This window comes from Petromyzon marinus, chromosome 9 (genome assembly GCF_048934315.1).
Source record: "Petromyzon marinus isolate PM22_M1 ecotype Great Lakes invasive population chromosome 9, UKy_Petmar_22M1.pri1.0, whole genome shotgun sequence".
Lineage (NCBI taxonomy): Eukaryota > Metazoa > Chordata > Hyperoartia > Petromyzontiformes > Petromyzontidae > Petromyzon > Petromyzon marinus.
In genome coordinates, this window is record NC_133675.1 from 3,149,186 (window position 1) to 3,175,565 (window position 26,380).

Below are 26,380 nucleotides of genomic sequence, written 5' to 3' on the forward strand. Positions count from 1 at the left end.
TCCGCTCTCTCTCTCTCTGCTTGCCCTCATCTTATCTCTCCCCAAAAACGCTCTCGACTCTCAGTGTCTCTCAGTGTCTCACTCTCTACCCTTACTCTCCCATCTCGTGTGCATCTCTCTCTAGAATTCCTCTCGCTCTTGCGCTCTCATCTCTCCCTGCGGCATTCTCTCCTTGGCCGCCTCCTCTCTCCCTCGCTCTCCTCTCACTCGAGCCTTCTATCTCCCTTTGCTCTTAAACGCTCTCCTCTCTCTATAATTTCCCTCTCCCTCATCTCGCCCCCTCCTCCCTCAATTGCTCTCCCTCCTCCCTCTTCCACTCCCTGTCCTCTCGGGCTCTCAAGCGCGCGTGCTCTCCCCCTCTCTCCCTCGCTGTCTCTCGCTGTCTCTCGCTGGCTTTCCGCACGCGTACACACGAGCACACACGATATTTTACGTACAGACGAAGACAAAGATCCCCCGAACAGCCTTCAAAGGCTGTGGGGATAAGTGATGTTTAACGAGCAACTCTAAAAGCAGTAATGGTACATCGAGGGAGTGGGTGGCCAGCACCACACCCGGCCGTCTTTGTCTCTCTAGTGGCGATGTTTACACACCGCACTAGGTACTCATTTTAAAGGCTGAGTCTACCTAGGATAAAGCACAGAGGCCGGATCACGTGACGTTATATTAACGGGCGAATTGTGGTAGCCGTGGCCGGGATTGTAACTCGGGTGCGAATTCGTCACAGCACAAGTGCACTGACTGACCGCTACCGCTGTCGCACGCTCACACCCTCTCACAAAGACAAAGACCCCCCGTATAGCCTGCAACAGACTGTTGGGGCAAGTGCTGTTAGCGAGCACCGACGAAGGCCGCCACAGCACACGAAGGGGGTGGGTGGCCAGCACTACGCCCGGCCGCCTTTGTCTCCCCAGTGGCGATGCTTTTTACACATGGCACTACGTACTCAATTGATGCTGAGTCGACCTAGGGGAGCGGGAATCGAACTTGGGTAGTCGGGTTCAAAGCGCCGCGCGCTAACCGCGACACCACCGCTCCCTCTCTCTCTCTCACACATCCTCTCTCTATTTCTCTCTATCGCACACACACACACGTAAACTCTCACACACACAACATACACGCCCTCTCTCCCTCTATCGCACACCCACACATACACACATACACCCCCTCTCTATCGCACACACACACCCTCTCTCCATCTATCGCACACACACACACGTGAACTCTCTCACACACACCCTCTCTCCCTCTATCGCACACACACACATACATACACACACACGTAAACTCTCTCACACACCCTCTCTATTGCACACACACATACATACACACGTAAACTCTCACACACACACCCTCTCTCCCTCTATCGCACACACATACACACGTAAACTCTCACACACACCCTCTCTCCCTCTATCGCACACACATACACACGTAAACTCTCTCACACACACCCTCTCTCTCTCTATCGCACACACACATACATACACACGTAAACTCTCACACACACACCCTCTATCGCACACACACATACATACACACGTAAACTCTCTCACACACACCCTCTCTCCCTCTATCGCACACATACATACATACACACGTAAACTCTCTCACATACACCCTCTATCGCACACACACATACATACACGTAAACTCTCTCACACACACCCTCTCTCCGTCTATCGCACACACACATACACACGTGAACTCTCTCACACCACCTCTCTCTCTCGTGAGTGCTGTCGTGGGCACCTCCACTCTCTTCATCTCGCACGCATGAATATTTCATCAGCTGAGTGGTCTAGGGACGCAACCGAAACCATGGGGCCTGATGGAAAGAATGAGCTGCCCCCAACACCCCACCCCGAGCCCCTCTCTTCGTAGCCCGGAACCTGGGGGCCCCCGTCCAGCCCGTGGGCCGCCGATGCAGTTGCATTCGAGACCCCCCCCCACAGATGTGCCGCTTCTGCGGCCGTCTGGAACGCTCTTCCTTCCGATATTAGGAAGCCACTTGGAGCTTATGCACTTTGAAACGATGTAGATGGACAAAATCGATTCTTTAGAGCTGCATTTTGGCTTTGATTTGTGTTGCCCTCCTGCACCCCGATTACCGCGGTTGGCAACGTACGGCGCGTAAGAAGCTCATCATACATGCTGTATAACATACCCACGTGGTGAGGGGGATGGGATGGAGGAGATCTCCGTGGCCATTGTTAAAGCCCTGAGTGAGCACCTCGACGTTTTGCCGAACAGTCAGTGCGAGTTCCCAAATGAGGCGTTGAAGCGGCGTTCACCTCCTGTTTAACAACTCCGAGAGAGCGGTGGAAATTCCACATTCCTATGGCGTGGGTGAGAAGATGAATGGAGAATGCTATGAAGAAGGGACATTTTTACTGAAGCGTAGCCTGTTACATATATGTATATTTTGACTTAAAGCTTTCGTGACTGCAGAAATTCATACTTTTTGGGTCTTTCGGTAAAGTCACGTAAATAGAAAAATGATAATTTTAAAAATCACGACGTTTCGATCGCAACGCGAGCAATCGTCTTCAGGTGAACCAATAAAGCAGGCGGACTGCTGAGGCAGGAAGAAATGTAGCGAGAGAGCTCCTGCAGCCAAAGGTTATATAGGTTTCAGATGGGTACAACCCATTATTTTTCTATCAACGTGACTTTACCGAAAGACCCAAAGACTATGTATATTTTCTCCTTCTTTTAGGGCCACATGTTGCTTTTGACGAATGTGTTGAGTGGTTTGTGTTCACTGCGCTTGTGCACAACTTCCCACGAAGCAGCAAAACCACATAATTCGTTTGATCTCCAAATTCCAGATGATCTAAAATGCTGCTACCCTCCTTATCACCCGCACCATGAAATGAGACCGCATATCTCCAACACTGAAATCCCTGCACCGGCTCCCAACCCAATCCCGGATTAGTTTCAAGATCACACTCAAGGTTTTTCAGTTCCTCCGTGAAGTTGCCCCTGCCTACCCCTCCCCTCTCATCTCACTCTACTCTCCACCACGCACTCTCCTACCTCTCCCCTCTCATCCCACTCTACTCCCCACCACGCACTCCCCTACCTCTCCCCTCTCATCTCACTCTACTCCCCTCCACACACTCTCCTACCCCTCCCCTCTCATCCCACTCTACTCTCCACCACGCACTCTCCTACCTCTCCCCTTGTCTCGGGGCTCATTCATTCTTCCCCCATCCATCCGTGCTGTCGACTCCCTGCCTCCCGTTCAATTCCAAGACTCAAGACGTTTCCTCTTTTCGTATGCCTTTGGCTGACAGCCTCTTTCTCTGTCTAGAGAATAAAACAAAAATGGATGCAGATTTCTCCCAGGATGCCGTGGTCTGCGCGCCTCATTGTGACCTCAGACTGTATCACGTGGGGAGACGCCCCCTGCGTCGGGCGGGCGGCGGAGGTCGCGACCCAGGCACCACGTGCTGCCTCCGCCAATCATTGTCTTGATTTGTGCTTGAAGATTCACGACACGGGTCTCCGGGTACAGCCTCCTAAATGGATTTGCGTGTTGGCATAATATGAATCACACACGCGTGTGTATGTATATACATTATTTATGGGGAGTGGAGAGCGGTAGTTTAGCGGTGAGCGCACTGCGCTACGATCCCGGCGACCCTAGTTCGATTCCCGCTCACGGCCAACACCAGTGGCCGTTATCTGAGCCGATCCTGGGCCTCCCCTAGGTCGACTCAGCCTCAAATGAGTACCTGGTGCGGTATGTAAACATCGTCACTGGGGAGACAAAGGCGGCCAGAAATGGTGTTGGCCACCGACCCCCTCGTGTGCCATGCCGGCTTTTATAGGTGCTCGCTAACAGCACTTGCCCCAACAGTCTGTTAAGACTATACGGGGGATCTTTGTCGTTGTGTTTTATATATATGGGGAGCGGTGGTACAGTGGTTAGCGCACTGCGCTACGAACCCGACGTCCCCAGTTCGATTCTTGCTCATGACCGACATCGGTGGCGAATATCTGAACCGATTCTCGGCCTCTCCTAGGTCAACGCAGCCTCAATTGAGCACCTGCTACGGTGTATAAACATCGCCACTGGGGAGACAAAGGCGGCCGTGCGTCGTCGTTCTGGCGACACCATCATTGTTGTGTGCCGTGTTGGCCTTAACTTGTGCGTGCTAACAGCACTCGCCCCAAAAGTATTTAAGGCTATACGGGGGGGGGGTCTTTGTTTGTTATGCGTGAGTGCTAACATGAGTGCCCTTCTCATTACGCATCGAACACAATTAGGATTGCATTTTGTGTTTAAATCATCAGCAGTAACAACAGCATAATCATCATCTGCATCATCATCAGCATCATCGTCATTATTACCACCACCACCAGCAGCAGCAGTAGCAGCAGTGTCACGAGCCACGGTTATCCACAGCGATGACCTTGCCACGAGGCTATGCCACCTCCCGCAGCCCACCATATTATTGCCACTGAGATTTGGCTTTTTATATATTTATGAATGTTGATGTCTAATATTATATTGTGTGCTTCGTCTCATTGTAATTAATTATATTCACTTTACCCCTAGGTGGCGTTTTATTTAACAATGCAATTCCTAAAACAACAACAGATAAAGATTCCCCGTATAGCCTTAACAGACCATTGGGGCAAGTGCTGTTAGCACGCACCAGTGAAGGCCAACACGGCACACAACAATGATGGTGTCGCTAGAACGACGCTCGGCCGCCTTTGTCTCCCCAGTGGCGATGTTTACACACCGCATCAGGTATTCATTTCTGGCCGAGTCGACCTAGGGGAGGCCCAGGCCCGGTTCAGATCATCGTCACTGGTGTTGGCCGTGACCGGGAATCGAACCTGGGTCGCCGTGTTCGTAGCGCAGCGTAGCGCTACCCGCTACGCAACCGCTCCCCAGACAGACACACACACTCTCACACTCGTATCCCCCTCGTGCCCTGCTCTACATGCGAGTCCGGCCGCTCTCACTGCGCCACAAGCGAATTAATTCCGGGGAGCTTCGTCTCCTCATCCTCCTCCTGCTCAGCGAACGTTTATCTCACTCAAGATCAGCTCCTAAGCCCCCCCCCCAAAAGAAAGCCCCCCCTCCCACCTCCCTGCTACCCCCACTCCCCCCTCTACCACCACTCTACCTCCCTTCTTAGCCATTGCTCGCAACCCTCGACACTGCTACGGCGATTAATTCCTCTCTCGCTCGCATGTCCTCTGCTTCAGAGCAGATCCCCGGCTCAAGTTCCCTCCATCGCGTTCGTTCAACCTCCCCCCCCCCCACCACTTCCATCCTGTCCACCTGCACAACACCTTGCGTCGTGCCTCTCCAGCCCAGGGCGCTCTTGCGGAAGAGGCGCAGCAGCGCCACGTTCCTCGATTGGGCTTCGTTTCATCTCCCCGTTACATGAATTCTTCTCGCGAGACTGGCCGACTGATTAGGCCTTAACCAGGACCAGGAGTGGATGGTAGGACCGTGGTTCCATCCAACCTTTCCAGCGGTGTTGTTGAATCTAGATTGACACCTCATTTGTTTGGAACTGCCTTTTTGTAGTCGGTTTGTTGTCCTTCCCCCGCACCTCCGATTGGCACGGGCGGCTACGTACGGGACCGAAAGAAGTTCTACACACAGACAGACACACACATCGGTGACACCTATCACCGGAAATCCAAGCCGGAGTAGAGAGTACGCGTCCAAGAGGACGACCGGCACGGAGATGGAGCGATGAAATGAGATCTCGCTGCAGGAGTGAGATGATGGATGGCAGCATTATCAGCAGCAGCAGCAGAAAATCTGGACCTCTGAGAGATGGCGACGGCTTGGGGATGATTTCATCCAGCAGTGGAGAGACAATGGCTGGTGATGATGATCACCGGATACAGATGAACTTAGGACCTATCCTCAACCACATTTATAATGTAAATAAAGATTCACACACCGCCGTGAATCCTCTGCGAGATGAAGACCTCCCCATGCCGCGTCGGTCAAGGCGGCTTGTTCGACCATACTTCACCACGCCGGTCAGTGCAGGTTGGTGAAATGGGGTCATGCAGGATGGGGGGGCAGCACTGGAGGTCAGATGGTCACCCGCCATTGATAGTGGCTGTGGCCGAGAATCGAACCGAGGTTGACGGGTTGATAGTGCAACGCGCTAACCACTACACCAACAGCTTCCCGCTATCTTCACGATAAACAGCATTAAAGAAAAATAACGCGCACGTGAAAGGCGACGTGCAGAGGGCATTGTCATAGCAGGGTCAGGGAAAGCCAGACGTTTGGATAACGTCACACCGTCAAATCCATTACGGATTTACCGCGGCCGTTCGCAGCTACCACCGATGTAAAACTGTGAAACTACTTTTTTTTACCCGGTAAAGCCCACTGAGCTGTGTAGCTATTTTTTTCTGAAGCGACCTGGCCACAAATGATAGCTCAATCAAATGGCTCATCACGTGGAAAATTATAGCAGTCAAATACTCTAAACGCGTGACGTTGATTCTAAATGTTGAAGGGAAAACCGGAGGACTCGGAGGAAAATCCACACGACCAGAGGGCGAGAGAGACACGCAAATTACAAATGTACAGGCATCGTCAGGGTCGAGACCGAACGCCCGACCTCCTGTATACCAGGCGAGGTAGTTAACATCTCGCCACTGCGAAAACGACCTTCAGGCACGTGCGTGATGATCATGCCTTTGGAAAGTTTGTAATGCCCCAGCAAAAAAAAAAACCCTTAATATACTCCACATAGGATAAGGAAACAGACTGCGGTATATGCGATGATTAGTATTCATCTTGATTTGAGAGCGATGGCGCATCTATTTATTTATTTATCGCTGGCATCTGTACACGCGCTCGAGTGCAGATGCAGGGGAGGGAAGAGGGGACTCCACCCCGCGCCTCCCCCTCGTCCACTCCCCACCACCGTAAAAAACCTCGAGATTATCAATCAACGTGAGTCGCGACGCTACGCATCAATCAACGCGAGATAAATGATGTTTGACTGATGAAACCGCTCGCTAAAGAGTTCGTTCTGTATTCCGAGAGCATGCAATTGGTCCACGGAGGCTGGCGGCTGCAACTCTCCTCCACCCTCCCCCCCCTCCACTTCCCCCAACATCTCCCCCCAGCCCACCACCCACCCAGCCCTTACCCCCACGTATTCGGACAGAATGAGGAGACGCAGATCTTTGAAATGGCAGCAACCACGTCCCTCCCACTCGGAGCTGTAGGCATCGCAGGTGCGTGACGACGAAACAGGTTTGGGGAATGACTTAAAGGCGATACATCGGGAGCGTAATGAAGACGAGATGTAGTGCGTCCCGAAAACGCCGATTCTCTGGGCTCGTTTAAAAGATTGTTTTGTATATATATTTAAATGTTTGTATATATTTTAATTTGCACGGAGAAGACCCGCGCCTGGCGGGAGATAATATAAATAAATAATAATAATCATAATAAATGTAATAATGCGTGCATTGGGGTGGCAGTCGAAGATCGGCGGTGGTGATGACGATGAGTCTGCGAAAACAGATTCTGTACAAACCGCTGTTGGATTTCAGCCATTGAACGATCACGATTTTGTGGCGGTGACTGAGAAACCGCGGGGGGGGGGGGGTGGGGGGGGTGACTTTCAGCGGTGCTCAACTCCAAACCCTCACCCCGAGACTTAACCCAAGTGCGGAACCCTCGCTCCGAGTCGTTCCTGTCATATTATATAACGGTGCCGCCAATAACCACACTCCAAGTGTAGAACACCCAGCGTCTGAACATTGGCTCCTCGCCACATCCCATAGCCCCTAACCCCTAACGCTATCCTGTTCCCACTCCCCTTACACCCTAACCCCGAAATCCGTATTTCCTAACCCTCACTCAATACACCTAAACTATTACTCCTAACCAGACACCATGAGCCACGAACACCTCCCTCTACCCCCTAACTCTAACACACCCTAAACATATCCAATTACACCGAAACCCTAGCTCCCATCTCCTATATCCTAAACTCTAACTATAACCCCAAACCGCCATCTCTCGTTATAAACCCAGCACCCATTTCTCTGAGGTCTAATACAGAATCAGAATCAACATCTTAATTTTTACTGGAGAAATCCGATGAGCTATAAAGCTCTTTTTCACAGCTATCCAGTAGCTTACACCTTACCCACGAGCCTAACCCATAGAAATTGACCACAAATTTTAACTTCCGCGACGGGAGATCTACCCCCCCACCCCCGCCGTAAGCCCCCGCTACCCGCATGGTGAACCGCGTGTCACCCAGAACAACAACCGCGAGCACAGAGACCCAACACAAAGCGACCCTGGTCAGGCCCGAGTGGAGCTCAATTTGGACGCAGACAGCGCGGCCGAAATGGATTCACGGATCCTTGGCCACGCGAACCGGCGGGGGATTTTGCGTGTTGGGGGGGGGGGGTGTGGAGGGGGGGGTGTGGGGGGGGAGGTTGTTGGGTCTCGGGGCGGGAGCTGGTCGGGTGAGGGGTGGAGGGTGACCGCGGGGAGTGATGGAGGATGGATTGACGAGACGAGAGAGACAGAGAAAAGAGGTTTTGCCCGTGGTCCGTTAAAGTCGTTATCTGCCTCTCGGCAATGATGAGCTGCATTTTTAAATACTCTGCCGGTCAGATCGTTTCTGCATCGAAACGTCTTCCGACTCTACACCCCCCCTTCCTCCTCCAGCTCCCCCCGTCCAACCGCAGCCCCCCACCCCCGTCCACCGCTGCCCTCCCCCGCCCACATTTACAAGACGACGGAATTTGATTTTCTACAACGGTTGTGTGGCAGGCGGGAAACGGAGGCGACGTCTTATTCATTCCACTTCCGTTGCCATTATTCTCCTTTAGGTGACGATCGAGAAGAGCGACATTTAACTCAAAAACAATCAAAAACCGCACCGGCACAACCGTAAACAAATGCACTCCGACGATCGCACAGAAAATGCACGTGCGCAAAATGCAATGATGTGAGTGATATTTCATGGTGCCGCTCATGAATCGTCGAAGCGCCGGTGGAATGATTGGGCAATGACCAAGCACGCGTTAAGTGGACAGCACGGAGGAGGAGGAGGAGGTTGGTGCGCAGTGTGGGGTTGGGTTGGTGGTGGGGAGAGCGAAGCGGGAGGGGTGGTGGGAGCGGGGTATGGAGGGAGGGGGGGGAGCCGAACTCTTCCTGTAACAGCCTCCTTCCCCCTCCTCCACACGCGATGCTTTTCTGGAGTGACCTTGAGGCATAAGCTGCGCTACAGAGCGCGCTTCAGGCAAAACAAAAAACCCATTAACACCACTGCAACCAGTTATTCTAATCCTTGACAGATTTTTTTTTTATTATTCCATCCACTCCCTCCCCACCCCCTCCATCCCACTCACGCTACGACCAGCGCGGAATTTTAAAACCATATGCGGCAGAATGTGTCTCATTCGAGGCTCGGCAATGAAGACTTTGTAACTATTGGCCGCGTGTGGCTTCTTATGAACCTCCCCTAGCCCTCGCTGAAATTATGGCACGCGCAGAAATCGCGAGTTAATCCGCGCACGGAGGAGATTGCTTTTATCTGCGAGCCGCCATAACGAAGAGGCACTTACCGCGACGCGTAAGCGTTGTGCGCGCTGTTTCTCCTCTACGGTGGTAGGCGGCTCTCTCAGCCGGGTTCACAACCGCCGATTTGTGAGCACAGCAGGAGCCAGGCAAAAGCTTGGTCGCCCCGGAGGGGCAAGGTGCTGGCGCTGCCGTAGCGCCGGCACCGCCGCACCCAAAAAAAATGTTTGAGCCACCAGCCCCCCCCCCCGCCCGCACCCCCACCCCAACAATGAGGTTTCGTATTCTGACGGCGAGGAAGGGTGATAGGGGCGGCCGCCTCGCCCTTGGTACGGGCACTGACTGCTGCCAGAGATCACTGAAGCAGCTTCAGTGATGCTGACATCGTGAGCGGTTCGAAGAATCCGAGTATCAGCCAACGGTGTGGCGAGATTGATGGTCGCAAGCCAGGTCACCGGTGACCGTAAACGAAATATCCTTCGACTAAAATGCGACGTTGGATTTGTCACGCAACGCGTGTTAGGCTCGACTGCCACGTGACCAACTCCGTCACAGCAGGGCGCTTGCGGAGGTGAAGTGCCGCCCAGTGTGGCGAAGAGGCATCTGTAGGCAGGGGCGGAGCCAGGGGAGTGACAGGGTAGACAATTGTCACCCCCGAAAAAAAATAAAAAATCGAAAATCTGAAACATTCTGCGTATAAGTGTACGACACTCGGTCTGGCGGACTCCGTGCAACGGCATTGTCAGAGTGTGTCACCAAACCGATGGCGTCTCGTTCAACAGCCTGACTCTCTAATCATTCTTGAAATTAAAATTTGTTGAATGTCACCCCGGGCTGAAAATCCTGGCTCCGCCCCTGTCTGAATCCTGGCTCCGCCCCTGTCTGAAGGGACCTCGGTAGTAGTTCTATGATATCAACTTCCGAATGACGTTACCAAGCCAAATGTTGTGTGAGCCTCCTTTATGGATTTCACTCGACCCGACGTGCAAAAATTTTCGCCAAGAGTCGACGCGGATAAGAACCACCCCCCCCCCCCACAAAAAAAAAATACCACGAGAAGGGGATTCTCTTGGCGCTCAGCCTGCTCGCTCACAGCTCAGCCGCGGCTGCCGAAATGACCTGGGTGAGGATCGAGGCCATGGTCGCCCCGGTAATTGGCCTCTGCGTGGCCCTGTAAAGGCCCCCCTCCCCCCGTGGTGCTACCCTTTAAACCCGTCACCTGACCCATTACGGCCCATTAAGGGGCCCGGTCGCGCGCGCGTGTGAGCAGAGCTCTCAATTAGTCTGATGAATGTGAGCAAACGAGAGGTGTACAGAGCCGTGGTATATAATAGGTTTGTTGATTTGTTTCTACTTTTATTGTATTTATCATTGTTGTTTAGCGCAGGCCCGATACCCTATGCCTGCCAGCAACATTGAGCACTGTCAGAGTTTCAATGGGTGGAAGTTATCAGCCTTGTCCAGATCACGAGCTCGAAAGAACTGATGGCGTTTAGACCACAGACTCAAAGATGTGAGAAAGTTCGCTCTGTGGAACCCACGTGAGCGTTCGAGAGAGCAGCGCAGTCGTCTCATTCGCAGGAGTCATCCAGCTCACCAACAATACGAAGAGCTAAACAAATGACATCGTACAGCAATACACAGCAAACATAAATCAGCACAAAAAAAAAAGTAAATGAGTGTTCTATAATAAATTCCCTGTAGTGTAAGGCGGCTCGAGTGGATTGTGTTCAGCCTGATAATAGCACAATTACAAAATGAAGTTACAGAAACATTATGTAGATATAGGGTGATTATTGTACGCATGTGTAAACGGACAAGGCAACGTGCATTTATCGCGCGGAATCGACTGCTTGGCATCAATTTGTGATTTAGATGGGAGAGTGAGGGCTCATCAGTGGGGCACAAGTCATCAATATTCGCTGCTGCCATGTAGAGTCAGTCTTGTTAAACACGTGCTGCAGAAAGAAGCGAGAGAGCGAGGGATCTTAGAGAGGAGGTGAGAGAGAGAGAGAAAGGGAGTGGGTGGGTATTGGTGTGGGGGGGGGGGTAATGTGTGGGGATGTCGTGGATAGGGGCAAGGTAGTTAGGAGGGTTCCATATTTGCATTTCTCGGAAGAGTAAAATATGAGAGTGCGTGGCTCTCGGTGGCGCAGAGGTCGTGTTGCCGACGAACGTGCTGAGGTATCGCTTTGGTTTGATGTGGAGTGGAGAGGGCAGAGCGACTTCTCTGCAGCTTCACACGTTCGTAACTAACACTGCGTGGCCTTAAAAGGAGAATATTTATAATAGGCGACGTTCCGGGTAATGGTCCTTATTCATTGCGGATCAACTCCCTCGCCTGTTGTCGACGGACGCAGGCTGCGCCCGAGCCAAACCTCGGCCCGAGCCACGTGGCCTTGTTTAGCGCACTTTCAGTTTCCAGACCCACAGCGCATGCAGTAATTACACCACCGATGTACGTACGCCTACAACCAAACTAATAGTATTATTACTTTTGGGATTGAGTTTGAGATTTTCCTGGGTGAACACTAGGGTTTCAGGACTCGTTTTATGATGAGGGTCCTGCTAAGTTTGCGCACTAGGGGAGCGATTTTGCCGCCACTGCTGCTGTTGCTGTGATCTCAGTTGAGTGATTTTTTTCAGGTCATTTTTCACGATTGGGATATTCGATCAATGTCGGTTACATTGTTAGATTGTATGGCGGGGGGGGGGGGTCGCTAAGATTGCCATAATTGCGCTCGATACGGTCCGATCATGGAAGCGGCTGACGTATAGTGTGAGATTAATACCGGTTATTGCTTGGATTGGTGACCACGGCTGCGGCTTGCCAGGTGTTGTAGGCGTTGGGGTGGCGAGGTGTGGACTAGGGAATGACGCCAGATACTCGTTAACGGAAGATCGCTGATTAAACTGTGAAGAAGATGACGACGACGACGATGATGATTAAATGAGCACATTTCCACTCGAGGCCAATCTGGAGAGTTTAGCCTTAAGGAATGTACGTGGCGTAATAAGCCGCATCAACGTGAGCCAAAAACAAATTCATATTTCCATGCAGTGATTGGTATCAGGGCTGAGACTACCACCTCGCTTGACTGCCGAACTCAGTTCAAATCACGCGCAGCTGAAACCCGGATTCGAACCCAGTTTCTCATAGGTGCCGTCTGAGTGTTTTGGTTCGCGGTCATTACGAACCCTTTCCCAACCCCCCGCTCCCCCACCTCAATCTCCCACGCCGCCACCGGTCCGCCCGGCCACCTTCACTCAGAGGCAATTTGAAGGCTCCGAATGGGGTCCGGTAAACACAATGCACCACTGAACCTTTCGCCCCCCGCGCGGCTCCGTAATCAGCGCTTCCACCTGGACCCCCCGGGCAGCCGCTCCATTAAATCCTCCCGCGCGCTCGTGGAGCGTACCATGTGGTTCAAAGTGGAAGGGTGTTTTGCGAATAGCATGCGGTTTAGCGTGGGTGAATGTTGCCGATGAATGCTGAGACCTCAAACCTGTCTTTCAAAGTCAATCAGTCGCAATGCATGTGGTTTTTTTTTAGCCAGTCAATTATACTTTGTATCGTACCGATTGGAAGGAGGGGATGGGAGGTGGGGGGGGAGACTAAGCCCTTCATCCATTCGGGAGGAGGGGTGGGGAGCCTGCAAAATGAACAGTCGACAGTTGTTGCCCCACGCAACTATTGGCGCCTGCCATAGTAAGGTAGAATGTACAACAAAGGCTGCAATCAGTAGACGAGCGCTGCGCCGTGGGCCCGAGCCTTCGGGGACGAAAGCTCAGTTGGAAATGGTGACGATACATCGCTAATCGGACGGCATTCCCTCCGATTAGGATGAACGCGGACAAGCGATAGGCAGCATCGCTGCGGATGAACATTCACCCGCGCGAGAGAGGAGAGAGCGAGCGAGCGAGCACGGGGCACGGTGCGAGTAGGCGCGCGCGAACGGCACCGATGGCACGGAGCGTGCGGTGTGGACGCAGCCGACGTCTCTGAGTCGGTGCCGTTGTGACATCTTGTTCCAGTGCGCAGAGAGCAAGGGCTCTGCTGGCTGGTAGGGGGAGGGGGGAGGAGTAATTCTCTAAACAAGGCCCCACATTTGTTCGTTCCACTTGTCGCGTTTTTGTTTTTTGACTCGCACTTTGAGCGGTGCGATTTGGAAAATTAAAGGGAAAAAAATGTTTGTAATTAGCTTGCGAGTTAAAATGCGCGGCCATAGTCTGCTGCGCAAAGATAAGTCGTAAATGGGGTGTGGTTGACGCGGAGATAAGGCTGCTCACTCACGAGATTCTTACACTGGAGTCGCTCTGCTTCGCGTGTCCGTGCCTTTGTGCCTGGCAATCGGTGCGTCTGTGTCTTTGTGTGAGGAGGCGGGAACACAGTGGGTACATCTGCCAGTCATCTCCGTCAGTCAATGGGCCTGTCCCGTGACCTCCTCCTGCCAGCAGCGAGCCTTCCACACTTCACGTGATGGCATGCAGGTGCACCTAGCCTGGCACAAGCGCCGTGGTGGCGTCGGTGTGTCTGCGTCTGTGTCTTTGTGTGAGGAGGCGGGAACACAGTGGGTGCATCTGCCAGTCATCTCCGCCAATCAATGGGCCTGTCCCGTGACCTCCTCCTGCCAGCAGCGAGCCTTCCACACTTCACGTGATGGCATGCAGGTGCACCTAGCCTGGCACAAGCGCCGTGGTGGCGTCGACAAAATGCAGTGGGGAATGGCGGTTGTTGCATGTACCTGCATCCTGGCCTGCGCGTCTGTCTGTGTACCTGGCTGCCACCTGTCCTGTCTGTCTCGCAGAGACACGAAGAGATAAACACCACTGATAGGGGGCGGCATTACACATGCAGTGCCACGCAGACATTGAGAGGGGGAATCGCAGAGACAGACAGACACAGAGAGGCACGCAGGAGAGAGACGGCCACACCACGGCGGAGCTGCCTCTGTTCCTCGCGAAATTCATTAAACGCAGCGACCGCCGCTGCTGCCGCTGCGGCAGCGAGAGCGCGACTCGGGCAGCCTCGCGATTTATCAACAGCAGCGAAAACAGCACGGTGGGGTGGGGGTTGGGTGGGGGTTGGGTGGGGGTGGGGTGGGGGTTGGGTGGGGGTGGAGTGGGGGTTGGGTGGGGGGGTGGGGGCGGGGTGGGGGTTGGGTGGGGGTTGGGTGGGGGTTGGGTGGGGGTTGGGTGGGGGTGGGGTGGGGGTGGGGGCGGGGTGGGGTGGGGGTTGGGTGGGGGTTGGGTGGGGGCGGGGTGGGGGTGGAAGGGAGTGGAGGGGAGTGGTAGGGAAGGGGGGGGTGAAGGCTATAAAAGGGGGGGGGGGGTGGAGGGAGAGTGGAGGGGGAGTGGTAGGGAAGGGGGTGGAGGGGAGGGGGAGGATGAGGGAGTGGAGGGGATGGGGGCCGTGAAGGCTCGGAGAAGTGGGGGGAGGGGGTAGAAGGGGGTGGAGGGAGAGTGGAGGGAGAGTGGTAGGGAAGGGGGTGGAGGGGAGGGGCGTGCATTCAGGAGGAGGGAACGGGGGGTGGAGGGGTGGAAGGGAGGTGGGTTGAAGGCTTGGACGGGTGTGGGGTAGAGGGGGTGGAGGCGTGGGGGTGAAGAGATGGTAGTGGGTTGAGGGGGTGGGGGAATGCTGCGGGGAGGAGAGCGGGATGGGGTGCAGGGGGATGAGAGCGGGGACCCCGGCCGTGAAAGGAGAGGAGGAGGAGGAAGAGCAATGCGTGCGTGCTCTCTCTCGCTCCATCAGCAGAACACACAGCGACTGTCCCCGTCGCGACCACGGGGATTCCCCGGGCTCAGTGCCCGATCAATGTGCTCACAAGCCGACTGACGGGTAATTATATTATCACAATATCGCACCCGTATAGACGAAGACCCGCCTGGTGTTGGAGCGAGTGATGTTGTTTGCGAAGTCATATTAAGGCTGGAGCGGCGCGCAGTGGGGTGGCGGGAGGGGGGGGGGGGTTAAAATATTGCGGGGCCGCCTTTGTTTTCCCAGTGCTAATGTTTACTCGTTTAACGTTGAGTTGACCTTGGGAGGCCTTGGGCAGGGAGCATATATCACCCGCCAATGATGTTGGCCGTCGTCCAGAATCAAACCGAGGTAGCTGGATTCGTAGCCAAGTGCGCCACCGCTCCACACGCGCGCGCGCGCGTAGATCATCGCTCACCTACCTGGTTGCTTAATTTGTCCTGGCTGCCGCCATGGGAATGTGAAATTTGTATCTGCCGGTGCATTGTCCTAAAATGCACACGTGAAAATAAGAAAAACAATTAAACGACGTCGTATTTAAATCCAGGTCAGGTTAATAGGTCGCCGTCAGGGCCAATGGCGCTGATGCCATCATCTCCCCGTCACCGTGACTCCCTTCAGTCTGCTAAGATTCCGCTCGTGTTGTAAAGTCCTTCGGTGACCACCACACGACAGCGTCACCACCATCATCACCCCCGTCCGGTTCGAGATCGTCCCCGACCTCGAGACGCTACCCCAATGCCCATCCCGGTCACTTGCCGTCCTCCCTCCACCCTACACGAGTGTCCCACCCATCACGACCACCTCCTATTCCCAACAGCCAAGTTCCACCCATCTTTACTTCTCTTGCCTTAGCGCTTCAGACTGTGTTGCCAAGTTGAATTGCCACACTTTCAAGTTGCTTACCCGACTTCTCTACACGGACATATTATTTCAGCTGGAAGAACCCGACAAGCCACGACGCTCTTTGTCTCGGATGTCCACAGCTCGAGCTGGGGTCGCCAATGTTCGTGCGTCGAGTTTGGCTGTCGCTTTGTCGCCCGTGGTCAATGGTCAGCGTTGAGTTAAACCGTCCCTCCCATCCCTTCATCCCTCCACCAATGTCTCCATCCGTCCTCAAATTTCCCCATCCTTTCCACCCGAATCTCCATTCCTACCCGTTCCCCGCAAATCCCTCAACGCTCCCCCACCACCCCTACTACCTGTGTCTGCACCGAGTCTCTCATTCCGCCGTGCGCGCAGGGACGCGACGTTTTACTAAGAAGGAGAGAAATTCCCTGCGGCCGGGCCGCGACATCGCTTACATCGGAATGTGCAGCGGCCATTGCCGCCTTTGTATAAATCCGAGGGCCGCCTCCGTATTTCCTCGCGAGCGAGAGAGAGCGAGCGCGCGAGTGATAGAGCCCTAACCCTAACACCGGCTCCTCCAACCTCGCCACTAAACCCGGCCTCTCCCACGCTCCATCATCAAAGCCGACGTTCGCTCCTGTCAGAGCCACAAAGCACCCGCCAAACGGATCTGATCACTCACTGCGCGCGCTATTTATTACACGTGCCACAGGAGTACATATTCCACTCGCCGATATCCCTCCGTCTTTTTCTGTGGGAGAGACAGAGAGAGGGAGAGGGGGGTGGAGGGTGTGGAGACCGGAGGGGTGGGGGTGAGCGCTGGAGGGGGGAGGGGGGCGGGGTGGGGGGAGATGATATCCCGACCTGTGCTGTGGAAAAATGTCCTTTCAGACAACCATTATTATTGAGATTTTCTTTTGCGGTTGCGAAATGGGCGAAACACGTGGGGTCCCACAACGACGATGATGACGATGGCGACGATGATCCGTTTTTGTCGTGTTTCATTCGTATACCTACCCTACTCCCTATTCCTCTTCATCTCTGTACCTCAATCAACTCTCGCCCTCGTTTGCTCCTCCCCGCCCTCTCCCATCTCTTCCTTCTGCCTGCTACTTTTCCCTCTCGACAAATATATCACGTGGGAGGGGAGAGAAGCGGGAAGGGAGCGGGGAAGGGATGGGTGGGGGGCAGGGTCCGTGATTTACGGAAGCAGCGATCGCTCGCACTGCAACCCACAAAGAGAGGAGTAGGAGAGAGCCAAGGGGAGGGAGGGAGCGAGGGATGGAGGGAGGGAGGGAGAGCCTGGCGTTGGGATTGATGGAGGGATGTGGAGAGTGAGGAAGGGAGGGAAGAGGAGAGGAGGGGACATCATTGATTGTACAGGGAGGGGTAGGAGCGGGTTGATGGAGAAAGAGTGCGGTGAGGGAGAAGACATTACGGTGAAACTGAGGAACTGGGGGAGCGAGGGAGAGGGAGAGCGGAAGGGGTATGAAGAGGAGGCGGACTTAGGAGATGAAAGGAGACAGATGGAGGGAGATGTTGAGGAATGGCGATAAGTACGGATGAAGAGAGGGGAGGCTGATGGAGGTTTGGATGAGACTGAGAGAGGGAATGAGGGAGGTGATGGAGGAATGGAGGAGACGAGGCAGCTCGGTTGGAGACGAGACGTCGTCTGCAATGAGTGAGTGGTGTGTGAAGGTGGCGGTGGCGGTGGGATACGAGTGGGGTGTGAGGATTTGAGGGCCGAATCTGTCCGCGCCTCCGCAGTCGACTCATTCCCCCATGGTCACTCCGACTCTGGTCCCTTCCGCGCGTCTCTCTTGCATTCGAGCAGAACTCTGACTGCAGACGGGGGGAGCTGCGGTGGCTCACGGTTAACGTTGAACATTCATTGCCTATCGTGTCAACGCCACTTGGCTACGAAGTGAAACGAATAAAAGATCTGCGCTCGCGCACGCAATTCCAGGAATAGTGCCACGTGTAATTATCATCACCACCATCACCATCATCATCTGTGGAGTTTGTACGACACGTGGATTAGCTATTTAATAAATGAGAGGTTGCGCTTTTTAGCTGTAACAACCGCGAGCAAGACTGCACTTTAGTGCGCAAATTGGTGACATTTCGGCACCAGACACGGGGGAGATGCGGCTGCGGTCATGACGACCACCACCACGCACCACCACCACCACGCACCACCATGCACCACCACCACCACGCACCACCACCACCACGCACCACCACCACGCACCACCACCACCACGCACCACCACCACGCACCACCTCCACGCACCACCACCACGCACCACCACCACCACGCACCACCTCCACGCACCACCACCACCACGCACCACCACGCACCACCACCACGCACCACCACCACGCAACATCACCACGCACCACCACCACGCACCACCACCACGCACTACCACCACCACTACCGCCACCACGCACCACCACCACCACCACGCACTAGCACCACGCACCACCACTACCGCCACCACGCACCACCACCACGCACCACCACCACCACCACGCACCACCACCACGCACTACCACCACCACCACGCACTACCACCACCACCACGCACTACCACCACCACCACCATCACGCACCACCACCACCACGGACCACCATCACCACGCACCCACCACCACGCACCACCACCACCACTACCACCACTACCACCACCACCACACACCAACGCGACAACATCCACGCTTCGCCAAAGCCACACAAGACAAAAGCAAAGATCCCCCCTATAGACATTCACAGGCTGCTGGGGCAAGTGCTGTTAGCGAACACCGACGAAGGCCGGCGCGGCGCACCTACGAAGCGGTGGTGTGGCCAACACCCCACGCCCGACCGCCTTTGTCTCCCCAGGTGATGATGTTTACACACCGCACCAGCTACTCGTTTGAGGCTGAGTCTACCTCGGGGAGTCCACCGAAGCGATGCTCTGGACCGGTTCAAAATGACACAGCAACAACAATAACCGCCATTCGCCACTAAGTGGCGGTGATGTCAACACGGCGCTTGTGCCAGGCTAGGTGCACTCTGCGGCCACGTGACAGTGTGGAAGGCTCCGCTGGCAGGAGGTCACGGAACAGACCCAGCAGGTGCCATGGGTTGAAGGCCTGAGATGACTGGCAGACCAAGAGACAGGCACATAGACTGACAGACCAGGAGGCAGACATAGAAAGACAAACCAAGGGCCAGGCACGTAGACGGACAGACAGACGAGGCGACGTAAGGGGGAGGGAGGCATAGCGGTGGAGGAGTGTGAGGTCTGTTTTGATAGCCGCGCTTTTGCTCTGAGGGTCGCTTCCTCGAATACCAGCAACATGAGTCATGATCAATCCACTGCTGGATGAAGACCTCCCCCAAAAGCTGTCGCCTTCTCTCACAACGTCGTTGGTCAAAGTTATCCCCACATCACGAGGTGGTGGGCGGCGGGGGGGGGGCACAGATGGAGTGGAGGGGGAGAGAGCGAGGGGACGGGTGACTATGGATTGGCGTTTTATCGCCGCGCCGTGCCGAGGGTCGCCCGCTCTGATGTGGTTATTTAATTTTTTTCTCATCGCAAGAAGGTTTTCCCTGCAGTGGCAGATAACGGCGGCTCTGAGAAACAAACCCTGCGGCCGAATTGCAAACCCGACCCGCCCGTATCTGGGACCCTGTCACCCGCCGCCGCTGCAGGCTATGGTTAAAGTCGCGTCCATTACCACCCAAACCGGGCACCAGTCAACTCGGATTGGCCGCGAGAGTGATTTTGTTTGTCTCCCACACAGAACGCGCCACGTTACAACGTCAGCCGCGCCCACTCGCGTTCTCCTCTCGCGCGCCCACGTGGGGAGGGACAACGCGGGCGACGGTGGTTGGCCAACGCTGCACGTGGCGCGCCTGTTCAGCCCAGCACTGCGGAGGAGGCGGCGAGGGTTGGTTCACCGCGCACACAGATGTTCTGGAACTGATCTCCATCCGCTCGATCTCAACTTCCCAGTGGTCGTCGATGAGGAGCAGTAACCTTTGGCTTGCCAGGGAAAAGGCGGTGCAGCGAATAGTGGACTAATCTCCGTCTGTTTGCATCCGTACGGGATAGCGTGTTGCCCCCTCGCACCTACGGGTTGTCTCTGGGTGCTCCGGTTTCTTTCCACATATCTAAACAACTCATATCGTCTGAAGAGATATATATTTAAAAATAAGAACTCAACTCAGGCAGGAGCCTCCTCAAAAGAGTAATTGGGAATCGGTGTGACTTTCCTGGTAAATAAGACATTATTTTCGCAAATGTAATTTCCGAAAAGGATAGACGTGTAAAGAGTCGCGTGAAGTTGTCACAAATCTTGACCACGATTATTTTACGCGACTTCCACTGCGCGCCGCCTTCATGCGGAGTCCCTAACGCCTTCAGCTCTCCCTCTCCCTCCTTCTCCCTCCCTTTCTCGCTCTACATCTCCTCTCTCCCTCCATCTCCCCCCTCCCGTTATCCCTCAACTTTCTCTCCCTCGCTCTCCTCCTTCCATTGCTTCCCTCTCTCTCTCTCCCTCTCCTCTCTCCCTCATCTCCATCTTCCTCTCTCCCTCTCCTCTGCCTCTCCTCCCTCCATCGCTTCCCTCTCTCACAATCTCCTCCCTCTCCGCTCTCCCTCTCCTCTCTTTCCAACTCCACCCTGCGATGTGGCATGGGCCCTGGAGCAAGGAATTAAACGGAGCCCCCTCCTTTCCAATTCTCCCCCCCCCTTCTGAGGGGCATTCATTAAGTGTCATATAGGTGCAAAGATAAAGAGCACTGTATAGCCTTTCACAGACTGTTGGGGCAAGTGCTGTTAGCGAGCACCTATGAAGGCCTGCACAGCACACGAGCGGGTGGATGGCCACCACCACGCCCGGACTCCCCAATGCTTTTTTTCTTTTACACCCCGAACCTGCTCTTCATTTAAGGCAAATGTTCGCCAGCGTTAGTCGCGACCACAAATCTCGGGTCGTTAGCTATGCCCACAAAGATAAAGATCCCCCATATAGCCTTAACAGACTGTAGGGGCAAGTGCTGTTAGCGAGCACCTATGAAGGCCGGTACGGTACACGAGGGGGTGGGTGGCCAGCACCACGCCCGACCGCCTTTGTCTCCCTAGTGGCAATGTTTACACACCGCACCAGGTACTCATTTGAGGCTGAGTCGACCTAGGGGAGGCCCGGGACCGGTTCAGATAATCGTCACTGGTGTTGGCCGTGAGCGGGAATCGAACCCGGGTCGCCAGGTTCATAGCGCAGCGCGCTAACCGCTACACTATCGCACACACGCATTGATGTTCGCGATGCCAGGGTTTCCACCGCACCATTGTATGTGTGTGTGTGCACAAGCCGCAGTGCCCCCCCCCCCCCCACGATGCGCGTGCCGCCACCTACAGTGCCCGCGAATAAATCACGGACGATGGAGCGGGGAGGGAGCGGTGGGTGGGTCGGGTCGGGTGGTTTGGGTGGTTAGACGAACCCCCATCGCCCTAACTCAGACTTCAAGCCGGAAACGCTTCCGTCAATAAAAGTTTAATTTTCAAACGGCGGCGCGGCGGAACAAATCGCCACGCGGACGCCGAGTGGGGGGGGGGGGGGCGTTGTGGGGGTTAGGGGGGTTGGGGGGGGGAGAAATCAATGGGCCGCTGGGACGGAGACTTCGTTTCTCCCAAACATTTGTGCAAATTGAGGATTCTAATCGAGCGAATATTCAACTTGCGCTTGTCCTCTCGAGCCATCCCGGTTTCCATTCAAGGGCGCGTCCACGTGACACACACGCGGGCTCGCGCGCACGCACGCGCCGAACAAAGCACACGCAGAAACACAGATCCCACACGTGCGAGGACAAACAAAGACAAAAATTACCCGTATAAAGATGGACGTAAAGCTTTCGTGACTGCAGGGATTCATATTCTTTGTTTTTTTTCTGTAAAGTCACGTAGGTAAAAAAAAAAATCAATAAATTAAATCACGACGTTTCCGGCGCAACACAAGCGTCCTTCTTCAGGTTGGGATAACTTAGCGAAAGCACACACGCTTAAGTGGTGTGCTTTCGCTAAGAATATGAACCCCCCGTATAGTCTCTAAAATAACGTTGGGTCAAGTGCTGTTAGCGAGCACCTATTGCTGGGTGACTATCACCACGACCGGCTGCGTTTTTGTCCCCCTGAGTCGACCTAGAGGAGGTCCAGGACGGGTTCAGATATGTGTCACGTGTGCTGGCCGTGAGCGGGAATCGAACTCGAACACTGGGTTTGTAGCGCAGTGTGCTAACCGCTTCGCTACCACTTACCATGCCCGCATACTGACACATAGACACGCACATCATGACAGCCACACACACCTAGGATCGATATCTAACATCTGGCAGCTCACCAGCTCAAGCAAGCCTGACGCTGCAGACGAGTCACTAAAATGTCGAACCCGGAGTTTTGCTTGCAGTGAACCAGTGCTGGTGAAAAAAAAATATGCTCCCGTAATAAAGGCCGTGTAGCTTATGGGATGCGTAAAATAAGTAATATTTTTTTATTATATAATTTATTGGCATGGCTGGTAGTAAGCCGCCCACGGGGCAGTCACATCGCGAGAAACACGGCGACACAGAATGAAGCCGTGAATTATAACCCCGCATGTCTGGGGCTCTTTGTTGCAGAAAATCGAAAGTGATTGGTGGACCCTCGGATGGCGAGGGGGATCTCGGGGGCCCGTGGGAGGAGGGAGTGGTGGGTGGGTGGTGGGGGGGTCGGACGGTCACGTCGCGACGCCTCGTGTCTCTGGGCCGCGTTATTGACCCGCACTCGGGAAGGCGCCATCCCGTGAATTATGGGACCACTTTTAAATCTCACGCCTCGCGCACTCGGAACTCTCCACGAGTTCCCACTTCTGCTGCTGCTGCGGCCACGAATGATTGAGGCCTCGAGGCCACGAGGCATCGCTCCCGTCCGAGGATTCACGCGGAGGAAAAGAGCCGAGACACGAAAGGTACAGGCGCAGCCCTGCAAGCGCTTGCTCAGGATACTGCTGGCGGAAGAAGCCTCCACCAGGGGGAGCTCTTAGAGAGCCCTTCTCGATTGCATGCTTTGCCTGCTATTCGAAGCTTGGCCAAACGTCGTGTAAGAGGGTGCAATACCCACACTTTACCCCACCGTGCGCGCCCTACACTGTAGTGTTACGCATTAGTACTGCCTGTGGATCCGGTGCAAGGAATTAAATTGGGCCCCCTGGCCCCCAATCTCTCCGCCACCCCCCACCGCCTCTTCATAGCTCGGCGCCTGAGCACCTTCGGCCCGCGGGGTTCGTTGCAGGTGCACCACGTGCACACGGGAAAGCTACGCCACGTATTGATAACGACAAGACAACGATCGCGAAGGGAACGTGGAATTGTCGAGCGTCGCAATGTGCCCGCCTCTCGACGCGCTGCACAGAAACAAACGCTCAACAAAAATTTGGCAAGGTCCTAGAAGGCATTCAACATATGATGAACCATTGCCTGCAACGTCTGATTATCATACGCTGCTGACTGCGTCTTAACCTTGAAAGGGAGTGGGGATTTAATAGGATGATACCCCCCTACGCCCCTCCTACGCTCTTCCCTACACCCGCCCCACTACGCCCCCATCTCTACAACGACTTCCTCCCCGCCCGCACCCCGTCCCCTCCATTTGGCAATGTTTCAAATTAAGCTCATATTGCCAATCTCGTCCCACCGGAGAGAGTGGGGGGGGGGGATTGACGACATTATAATTATGGTCCCCGTTGTCGCGGAGACGGCAGCGGGGTCATTCGCTTCTGCCCGAGTCAAGGGAAAGGCAGAGGGCACGGGAGCAAGATCGGCCAGGGCAAGTGCACGGTCAAGGAGCTGATGGAGAAGATGCTCCCTCCTCGTGCTCCATCTCATCCTTCTTTGTCGTCCTTTGCATCCTTCGCCATACCCTAACTCTCGTCCTCCTACGACTCCTCCAACCCCCATCTCCTTCGTCTCCACTCTCCTCCTTCTCATCCTACCTCTTCAACCCCCCTCCTCCACCACCCTCTCCCACCTCCCCTCTCTTCCTCCTGCCTCTCCTTCTTCATCAGCGGTGGCTGCCGACCGTTCCCCCGTGAGCCCCGCGCGCCAGACCCCATCCAACCCCCACCCTGCCTCCCCCCCCCCCCCCACGCGCGCGCCTCTCCTCCTCGCCGCCTCCTTCACGCCGATATTTCCCGCAGGACACAACTGGAGGATTTCCCTCCAGACCTTGCATAGAATGGAAGGCAACACAGTCCCCTCCCCTTGACCCCACCACCACCTCCTCCCCCAACCCTGTTTGATCACACTCCACGCTGAACTCAGCTGACTGGATTGACAGTGCACAGTGCGCTAACAACTGCGCCACCGTCTCCCCCTCGTTAGCATATACATTTAATTGTGTAAATCGTAACTAATCATTTCTCACGCCGCCCCCACGATTCAATCCGTACATTTTCAGTTTCAGAATTTATTTTAATCGATCCATCGTTACGTTCATCATCGTGACATCTCTGACGGTTGGCGGGGTGTGTGTAGAAGGGGGGAGCAAGAGGAGGGATAATTTCTGCCGAGTCCCTGCGACCTCCTCGCCGACGTCGTCCACTGAAATCCGCGTCACGGCCCACGAGGGGTCACGCGCATCCTGATGTCATTTTCTCATTCCACGCCTCGACAGTCAGCGTGGCCCACAAGTCAGGATACACAGGGTGATCATATTTATTGTAACAATGCATATTATTTCGTTTATTTTAACAAATGTTCAAACGGGTTTGCATTAACATTAATGGATGCATAGATTGTGAACATTTGAACATTCATCAATTATGTTTTCTCTCAATGCGTTCGGGATCTTGATCGATTTTTGCTAAACGGCGGATTTGAAGTGACCCCCACGGACAGAATAAAAATAGGTATTAATAATGATAATACATAACATATTCACTTAAAGAATAAACAATTAAAATGTTGTAATGCCAGTGTTAAAATAAATGAAATAATCCTAGGTGTCCTTACTTTCGGTCCCACCCTGAATAAATATATATAAGATTTTTTTTTACAAATATCTATGTTTTAATCTAAGTTTTCGTGACTGCAGGGATCCACACTCGTTGGTTCTTTCGGTAAAGTCACGTAGTTATAAAATAAAATAAATTTAATCACGACGTTTCGGGCGCAACACAAGCGTCCATCATCAGGTCATCATCTCTCCTCCCTGGCTCCTCCCCCCTCTCTTACCTTCATAGCCTCTTGTTACTGCAGTCCTTTTGCCCACTTCAGCAATTGTTTATTGTTGTGGTTGTCCCACCTGATGACGGACGCTTGTGTTGCGCCCGAAACGTCGTGATTTAATTTATTTTATTTTATACCCACGTGACTTTACCGAAATAACCAAAGAGTAACTATGTTTTACTTATTCTGCACCGTATACGGAGTCTCCAATTGCCTTTGCGAGGTTGGTGCGATTTGTTCAAATGAAAACAGGAATTGGGAAATGCCAAAAAAATAATAATTGTCAATATCGATTGGCCCGAGGGGGGGAGAGAAAAAAACAACTGAATTGGAAAAAATAAAAAGTACAAACCCACTCAAGAGCAGAAGAGAGATTTCAGTGGTTCGTCTCCAATTGTTATTTTTTTAATCGTAAATATGGATTTAGGAGCCAGCGGATGAGCAGCAGAGACAATATTTTGTTATCCGTGCCAGCGGACGGAACAGCCGCGTGTGGTGTCGCCCGTGATCCCAGCGCTTTGCAAATAAGGGTTGGTGGATCACGTAGAGAGCTGTGAAACTCTGGGGTGCATGCGAGGTAGCCAAGAGACGACATTACATCAAGTGAGATCGCGAATCTCTTGCAGCAGACATTCTGCTCCGGTCTCCTCCCCAATAGAAAAACAAAATGCCCCAAATTAAAAAGCACTATAAATGTAGCCTAAAATCCCAATGTAGCAGGACTCCCTTGAAAATTAGTCTTGGGATTGTGGAGGAAATATAAATGACGTTATAAATACTTATTTGGTAAATCGTTACATCGCAGGATCGTGAGCGGTGGTTTCGGCTTCAGGGAAGAAGCCTTCATCCCAGCAGTGGATTGCCCATGGCCGATGATGATGTCGCTTCTAATTGGAAATACAATCGCTTTTTGTGACGCAAGCGAAATTCACACTTGACGAGCATGGGAAATGGGTGCAGGGGG

The 26,380-nt window shown here is 53.9% G+C and overlaps 1 protein-coding gene and 1 long non-coding RNA gene across 3 annotated transcripts in view; one reads left to right on the forward strand and one right to left on the reverse strand.

The window, feature by feature from the left end:
* The window catches only part of LOC116940697 (complexin-1), a 336,567-nt gene that overhangs the window by 80,651 nt on the left and 229,536 nt on the right, over positions 1-26,380 (reverse strand). Inside the window, exon 1 of one of the 2 annotated variants that reach the window (XM_076065822.1) lies at positions 9,604-9,622. The exons of the other annotated variant lie outside the window; for it this stretch is intronic. The gene's annotated coding sequence lies outside the window, so the exon portion shown is untranslated. Of the gene's footprint in view, positions 1-9,603; positions 9,623-26,380 lie in introns of those variants that run through there. 2 annotated transcript variants of the gene reach the window in all.
* Positions 17,623-26,374, forward strand: LOC142924144 (uncharacterized). Its single transcript, XR_012941297.1, has 3 exons — positions 17,623-17,844; positions 19,956-20,102; positions 22,831-26,374. It is a non-coding gene; the product is annotated as an uncharacterized LOC142924144 (long non-coding RNA).